The sequence below is a fragment of the Apteryx mantelli genome, chromosome 1, assembly GCF_036417845.1.
Source record: "Apteryx mantelli isolate bAptMan1 chromosome 1, bAptMan1.hap1, whole genome shotgun sequence".
In the NCBI taxonomy this organism is placed as follows: Eukaryota; Metazoa; Chordata; class Aves; order Apterygiformes; family Apterygidae; genus Apteryx; species Apteryx mantelli.
Window position 1 is genome coordinate 213,681,908 of NC_089978.1, and position 9,025 is coordinate 213,690,932.

The window sequence follows — 9,025 nt, forward strand, 5'->3', positions numbered from 1 at the left end:
AATGTCAGCCATTATTAGACATTTTGTCTATGCTAGTGTAAGTTCTTCACTAGATGCTCTTATATCTGCTTGCAAAGAACAATGTATAAATTGGCAGAAAACATATCAAAGTGCATGAAGAAAGCAATGACAAAAGTTGTAAGTAATCGACTTAGGCTTTGTTATGTTTTCCTTAGTGTTCTCTGTCACGTTACAGAATTAGTGGCACCAGCTAAATCCTTCTCATCCCTCACCTTGCAGATCTACTATGTGCTTGATTTGGGTAGTCTGAATTAGTCTAGTAAGGGACTTGTGCATCTGTACATCTTTCTTAAAGCTAACTGTAAACAAAGAAGGAAATTTGGCACTTTCTTACTTTGCTGAATCAGTGTCAGGACACAAGTTAAGATAGGTGTTAGGGCAGATATTGCAGGTGAGCATCTAGAGGTGGTCACAGCTGGTGACACTGAACAAGCCCAGAGGCTTCAAAAGACCCCAGTTCAGAAAGGGGAATAAATTCTGCACGGACTGATCCATGTCAAATGTGTGTGTTGGAGAAAAACTTTCAAATCTTTACCACCATTCCTTTCAACCTCATTAGAAATACAAATTTCTGCCATGGTTTTATGTTACCACTGTGTTTGCTCACTGTACCCTAGAAAGATTAAATCTCATCTTTAACTAAGTCAGAAGCTTGAGTTTTAGTAAAATTTACCTCTCATGAAATTTGTGCCTATCCTTGAGGCACAACCTGTAAGTTTGGAATTTTAATAATTTTTAAAATGTCAAGATCCTACACTATCACATACTGAGGAAGCAGATGTCCAGAACTTTCTTTCTAGATATTAACATGATCTCTGTTGTGATCTATTCAACTTGTCTTCAATATGAGTGAAACATATCATTTGTTTTCACAGGGTAGACTAACAGCACAAATGAGGTTCTTATGATCTATCTATTCTATACAATAGAATACCAAATATGTCAAAATATTTAAACTTAATCGGATGTGGGCCCTTATCCAAATCCAAATCATTGCTAAACTTTTGGAAAGTATTGGAGAGCATTTGGAATACTTTGGAAAGTATTCATGCTTTATCTCTCCTTAGCTCCAAATTCAGTCTAAATCTTTATCTGAACTCAGCCCATCACACACATCTTTGAGTTTAACAGAATACAGAAATGAATACTGAGATTATTTGCTGGTATAAATCAGAATAGTGTTATAGACTGAGCAAGGTTTCAAAGCATACCTCAGACAACTCAACAAAATGATTATATGTCAAAACACACTATTATTTTATACTGTATACTTTATACTGTTATTTTATATTACTTTATACTGGTTGAATAGCTGATATTTTGTATGAAAAAAATTATTTGGCCACAAATTCTAATTGAAAAGATTTATTAGATCGCTTCCTATAGATTAAAATATAAAAAAAAGATGCATAAGGGTTATTAAGTATACAATACAATTTTTTGGCACTTCAGTATTGCAAATTGGTCTCAAATTTGGAGAAAATCAGAAAATTCATATAAATTAAATTTGGAGCTAGAAAAATTGATTACAGAGATGGACTGAAATAATTAAATTTGCACAGCTTGTACAGATCATTGCAAAGCAAATTAGACTCACTTTCCAACAGTTGGAAATCATTAACACTGCACAAAACAAATTGTTTTGTGTTGTGTTAGGAGGTAATCTTTAGGAATGACCTGTATTAATCTGAAAACAGAGATTTTAGATGAAAAACAATAACTGGACCACAAGTTCATAGTGTATCATCTGAAAAATTCTACCTTGATCCAACAGTGAATGATATACTGCTGAGAATAACTTCTCATTGGTAGCAAACCAAAACAGATGACGTGTTCCAGAACAGTATCTCTTTTTCTGATTTCTGCTATCCTCCTGGTCACACAGAGCAAACTCTCTATCTGGCTACTACTCCAGTAGTCCCCTGAGTACTGTAGGTCAAGTACATGTTTCTCCTCGTTTCTCTACAGCCATAGTTGCATGTTAGCTATAATATGTGGTTATACAACCCAAGTGATATAACATAAAATGGCAGTTACTGTTTGGAGCTGCATAAAGTCAATGGGTCAAGGCACAATTTCTTTTCCATGTAATTTCTTGGCTGCCACAATTGTATATTTTCTCTGGCTGCTACATAACCTGGACATACTGATTTAATGACTTTTCCTAAAAGCAAAACCCACTGTTATATTCAGAAAAATGGCTATATATTCAAAGTTTCCTTACATCAATATTATGACAGTACCCACATTGCTTTATAACCCCATGCTGACAAGCCATTAACTTTGTTTACATTAGAGCATGGCTTAAGACAGAATTTGGAGTTGGATTTCAAACACCCCAATATCCACAGATGTTAGGAGAGGGGTCCTTGGTTTAGCTTATGGAAGAACAGTACAAAATTTGGGTCTGGATCTAAGTTTAGATTTTGAATTTATGCCAGTTTTGAGGTGTTCTGTGTCAGAAGATAAAAATTTTATGGTGTTCTTTCAGAATACGGGTGTCATATTTAAAGGCATTCTCTGTTCTTGAGTGACAATGCAGAGGGGGTAAATGTCTGTTAAACAGGGGGAAGGCTATGGGCTTCATACCTCATTTATCAGCCTGTTCTATGTGTTTTAAGGAAAAAAAAAGTTTATTTGATTTTAGCTAGCTTTCTCTTGATATCCCACATTGTGATAAGGGTTAAGGGCTGTACAAGCCATTTGGCTTCAGTTTCTGGTCCTGGCACAGATGTTCCTCTGAGACACTGGCAAGCTACACCATGATGCCTAGTCTCATGAGTGGAAGAAGAATACTACTACTCTTACAGCTCCCTCCAGCCGAGTAAAGACAGACGTTTACAATTGTCCTTGCCTACAGAGACAAGTGCTACAGAACAAGACTCTTATCATCAGCATGTCTACACTGTGAAACCAAGCAAGGTCCAGGCAGCTCTTTCTCTCAGCAGGGTTTCTTAGCTCAGGCTCACCACCATGTGTACGTGGCTAGACTGCTTTCAGGCACAAGCTGGCTTGCAATCTGTCCGCTCTGCCCCAGGCTTAAGGTGGGCAGAGCTAACTTGGTTTGTCTGCAACTACTGGCATAGATATGCCTTTAAATGAGCTCCAGGAGTAGCATAAATACAGTTCTAAGCCCTGTGCAAACTCTCATTTCTCTTTACAGTGTTTCAACCAAGAAGCATAATTTAAAAAAAAAAAAAAAAAAGGAAAGAAAACAACAGAAAAACCCACAGATACATTTATATGAGTAGGATTTTTCTGTTTTTTTTTTTCTATTATAGAAAAAGCAGGACTCGGTAACGAGTGTCAAGCATGTGTTCATATCAGGATAGGCCCCAAACAAAGCACTGCAGTTCTTTCACAGAGAAAATAAACAGTGACATTTTGTATTTCTCACTTTGAAAAGCAGGTCCATCATATGTCCAATGGCTTCACTTCAAAGACATCCCTCATGGGCCTTTTTCATGTGGCTACATGTGTGGTATTAAAGAGATGAATAGGCTAGCTCCTAAGAAGTGGGACATAGTGCATTAAAATCTACTCTGCGAACATGGATTTGTGAAAGATCAGAAGACTTTATAAAGTAAATAATACATATTTCACAAATATATGCATTGTACAGACTCTATTTACCAAGAAACTTGAAACGTCTGTCTTGAAAATGTTCCAGTTTCTCAAATAATCTGGTTATCAGGTTTTAAACAAGACCCAATTTATATGACACTGACAAAAATGGCCTAAATATATCTTTTTCAGAAGGAGCAGGATGGTAACAGGAAATACACTTTATAAAGCTATTTACAAACACCCCTTTAATGGCCAAGTCGTTCCAAGTAATCTGGAAAAAAAGACAAAGTCATCTCATTTGGAAAGGTGCTTGAAATGCACACATGCATTAATCTCTTTTAAAACAGGTCTACCTGATGGACAGCAATGTAACACCGAGACAGCCCAAGAAGCTCTAAAGCATCTAGCTCAGGTCATGGAAGCGGCCAGTAATCTGTGCTGAGGGACATGGGTGCCAGAGTCAGATTTCTTCCTGTAACCAAGCCAGATCTGTCCCAGCTAACCATTTGGTCAAAATAAGGATAGTCTGCTTTTTTTTTTTCCATTTTCTATTAAAAATTGGAGTAAAAATTTGAGCAATAACGATGCTGAGTCTACGTCTGTGTGTGTGCATATTGACACTTCCTCTGATTTCTTTTCACTGCTCTCAGTGGTTATAGTTAAACCTGGATATTTTTCTTCATCAGGTAGTAAAATCACGCCAAATGTGCAGTTTCTGTGGAGTTAAAATGTGTACATTTGTTAAAATAATCTGTTATTTTACATATTTTAGCAGCAACAAGGAAAGGAGAAAGGAAATGGGAGATGGGGGACATATGGACAGATTTTTGAATTATCATAATACTTTTTTTGCAATATTCTCTCAATGAAATAACACTACTCCAAGATATTTTGCTTGGAAACAAAATAAAATTGAAGAAAAAATACTTAAAAAACTTTAATAACTTAAATATAGAAGCTGTTTTTAGTTGAAAATAAAAGTACACCTCCCACCTCAAAAAACACTAACAACAGATTGACCTAAAATTTCATTTTTCACTTTGTTGTACTAACATATTTTTGCAATCATGTCTGTTTTGGTGAGACTTTAGCCAGTTTTCCTCCTTTTCACTTCTCTTTTGATTTTCAGTTATCCTACCAAACCACCAAATCAGTTATTCAGACTCATGTTCATTCAGGCTCAATTGACTAAGAAACAGATCAACAGCAAAATCAGAAGCAATGTCTCTATCCAGTGCTTGCCTTCCTAATAATAATAAACAGGGTTATTTTTCATGGTGATTATTATGCATAGGGTATGGGCAGCAGGGAGGTTGTAGGTTTTAGTTTTGGCATATTTTCATAGAAACTGGATTTAGTACTTCACAGTTTCTCATAAATCTAATGTTTGGGGGCAGAAATTATGTCACTTTGTTACAATACTGTAAAGTGTAAGCACATGATCTAAGTTAGGTGCCCAGGCACTTGGGATGGTCGAAGAAGGAAAAGAGGCACCATGAGGCAGTTTCTTACCCCATTCTAAGAGAGCTGCTCCTCGGCTGACTTTCTCATAGACAGATTCTGCACCAAATTTATGCGAGATGAAATGCGGTCTTAAGGGTAAAGCTCTCTGTTCCTTAATCACTTCTGATTATCAGCCTCTTGAGTATAACACCACATGTCTTTAACTGGCTAATCTAATCCATGCTGTGCAACTGCACTGATTCACAGTAGCTGAGGATCTGACTCATTCTCCTTCACTTATGTTAAAAACCTCCGTGCCCTGTATCTTTGAACAACTGCAAGTATGACATAATTTTATTTCTCTGGAACAGCTGAAGTTTCTTTTCTGCTTGGAACACTAACTCTTCAAATACTTTGCTGCTCCATTTGGGATTATGGACGACACACAGGGATCATTTATCACTTTAATAATTCATCCTAATACTTGTCCAGGAAAAGCTGATAGTTCTAGTGCTAACTCACTGAAGTTGTATTTGCATGTCATGTGCTCTTTAGTTAACCCTTGGCAGGAATCTCCTAAATGAGTGGAGGAATAGTATTTAGAATTGGGCCACCTTTATAAAGTACTTAGATGATATTTCTGTGTCTCCAACAGCTTCCAGACAGACAGCTCAAGAAAGCTCGTGTTGCTATTGTCATGTTACCAAATCAGCAAACATATCACTTAAGTGTCAGGTGGTAAATTCCTAACTGTCACAACCTAAAAAAGGAGTTTCCAAACAGCTTTATCAAAGTTATAGTGGCACTGTGCTCAGAGCCAAAATAGGACTCAAACTTCTGCAAACTTCTGGTACATCACTGTGTCCCTAAACTTCTTTTTTTTCTTTGAAAAGTCATTTTTAACGTCATGGTCATAAGAAATATAGGATTTATGGTGCAAAGAGTTAAGAAAGAAACATAATCTTAAGAAAGAAAAGGTCATATTTTCATAATGCTATAATAGTCCAAATCTTAATAAATTCCATCTGGATTTTTGGAAAAAAATATATCACCATTAAAACTCAAAATAGCCTGATAGAAAGACTGGACTATGGGGTGTTATTGAAAACACAGCTTAACAGCTGGGGACCAGTTTTGATCTCTGCTATGATATATGACATTTATTGACCTGCACGGTAGCCCTTGTTCAACTCTACACAATAAAACACACCTGGGTGCCTGATAGTCAGCTATGTCCTCAGGCACACAAGCCAATTTCCCCAAAATGTTTGTTTGTCTCCCTGATGAGGTACTTTTCAGAGAAGTATGCAAGTACACAGACAATTCCACAGAAAATTCAATTTTCCCTTCTAATAAGTGCATTTTCCTGAAAGTAGAAGTTGACATATTTAAAGTATGAGATTGATTATTTGCAAATGTTTAAGGAACAAACTATAGAATGCTGCATTTCTAAAGTAAAACATGCTTGATAGTTGTCTCCTATATATGTGTATACATATAAAAGCACATAAATACATAGAGTCAATGGTTAAAAAAATAACCTTTTTTAAACTAGCATGTCACTAGGAAAATAGACTTGTGTGCTGTCATACACATTACAGAATTAAGTACTTAGCATTAAATGAAAAAATCCACTATGTTTCAAAGAAGTGAGAAATACATTTCATTTCCAGTTGTTAAAAGTGGAAAACTGTCACTAATTTAAATCTTTCAGTCTAATGTTAGCCTTTCTTACATTTATCCCTCTGGCTTAACTTATGATTCAGTTTGGTGACTTTATCGCTTAATTTATGCTTTCATTAATTACACAGTTATGTAGTTATCATGGGCCAGATTTAACAGAGACGTAAACCAGTGTAATCAGTAGCATTATAGCAGCTTGTATTTGGCTGCTTGTGATTGTAGTAAAGGTTGCCCTCAAAGTAGGTTTAAGCAAAGCCTGCTAGCCAAAATACATATTTTTCTAGGACTGGTGCTAAAAAAATAAGGAAGCTCCAGTCTGGAAATGTTTTTATTTCTGCATACGTTTGGCATGTCTTTCCTTCTACCTTCTCTCCCTCTGAAAATTATCGCTGCATATCATCTCAGAACAGAACATAAAAACAGTTCAAGCATATTTGAATATATAATATGTAGCCATTGGAACAAAAGTGGGATGTACAATGTTCTGTATTCTCCGTGTCTTTTTCTTCTCTAAATGCACGTTTTCAGGAAATAATTATGAGGATAAATTCATAGCCACATTCTTTTAGTAATTATCCAGTGTAAACTCCATTGACTTCAAGTGGGCTGATTGAACTGAAAACAAGTTTTAGTGCATAAAATATCAGAATACTATATGAAAAGTAACACATATATGTAGGGAACATAGTTTTCTTCCTTCTACTGAAATTCCTTTTGAAGAAAGGGGTGCACTCTTTAGGAAATAAAAATTTCACAAGAACTGAGAAGAACCAGAGAAGTCTGAATTCTCATCTTGATTTTGCTACTAACCTTTGGACAAGCCAGAAGAGCCAAAATCCAAATCTAACTTTTAAGTTACATTTTTTAAGTCTGAGGATGTCTGTTTTAATTTTCATCTTCTGTTGCTGTCTCTTACTCTCCTTTTCAGAAGTATCAAAAGCACGAAAAAGACTGAGAGTTGTTTCCAGCAGTCTTGAAAGAAAATATGCAATTAATACTAGCCCTAGGACCAAATCTCCAGCCAGGGCACAATGAGGAAGATCCTCTGCCAATAGAGCTGTACTGATTCACACGGACTAAAAGCTGGACCTTCTCTGAGCACTCCACAGCGACCTGGTGAGAGATCGATCGTGTGAGTTTGTTCTGCCATGTTTGATGCAAATAACTGTGCATATGTCAAACACATTGGATCAGTATGTGCCCTCACTGCTGTCTCCACTGAAATAGCTCCCACTGGTTTTAATGGGAATTGTGCATATTAGGTCTGAATACTACACTGTTGCCAGTAAACGTAGTAGAAATGGGTCAGACTACAGTAGTGCCTGATATAAATCCTGCAACCATTTCCCATCCGTCAGCATCTTTTCTATCTATCAGATAGTGTTTTTACTTTCAAATATTTCTGGATAACATACAACTGTCAAATTCTGATCACTTAAAACTGTCACATAGCAATGTTTCTATTGACAGGATGATAGAATTTAAGATAAAGATAGTAAGTTAATGTAAACTTTTACAGAATAACCACAGCTACTCCAAGAATATGAAAACTTGCCATGAATTTGCATGTGAGAGTTCTTGAACAGTTCATCCCAAGTGTAAAATTTCATCCAATTTATGTAAATAAAATTCAGGAAAAAAAATCATACCTAGACTGTTTGATTTCTGTTAAGGGAGGACTTATAAATAATTCTTTATTCTGCCTTTAGAATTCTCCTGAGGGAAGTAGGCAGCTCAATTCCTCACTAGAAGCTTCTCACTGGAAAGAATGCCATGAATTTGAATAGGTTTAGGATAAAATACCTTGTGTCTTGGTTGTGTGTCTCAGAAAAGAAAAATGGGGGCTCTCCAAAGCAGAAATAAACTTTCCATTTCCTTATCAGTTTGTGGATCCATTTGTTTCAGAGTAATTGTTATGGGAACCAAAACTAGAGTTGACACAGAAGAAGAGGGACCCAAACAAGCTAATAATGTCAATGAAATGAAAGAAGAGAAGAGAAGAGAAGAGAAGAGAAGAGAAGAGAAGAGAAGAGAAGAGAAGAGAAGAGACGAGACCAAGAGACAGCTGTAGCAATAGGCCCCCTCCTAGAAAAGAGAATTACTTTGAAGGAAAAGGTTACACAATAAATAAATACACTCTGTGACCTCAAGGGCTCCTTGTATATATGGAAAAAAATTAACAAGAATCAAAAAGTTTGTTTTGATATCAGTGGATGGTCATCACTAATAAAAAACATCCTGTGAATCCAGACTTCAGCCACCTTTGAGGAAGAAAGGGCTTAGAAATCTGTATTTATTTATTTTTTTCTTC

At 36.1% G+C, this 9,025-nt stretch overlaps 1 long non-coding RNA gene across 1 annotated transcript in view; it reads left to right on the forward strand.

Moving 5' to 3' along the window:
- LOC106485323 (uncharacterized) overlaps window positions 1-8,351 on the forward strand; it is a 28,264-nt gene extending 19,913 nt beyond the window's left edge. The window contains exon 3 of the long non-coding RNA XR_001292702.2: window positions 7,643-8,351. This is a non-coding gene — a long non-coding RNA (uncharacterized lncRNA). The remainder of the gene's footprint in view (window positions 1-7,642) is intronic.
- Window positions 8,352-9,025: the final 674 nt, after the last annotated feature.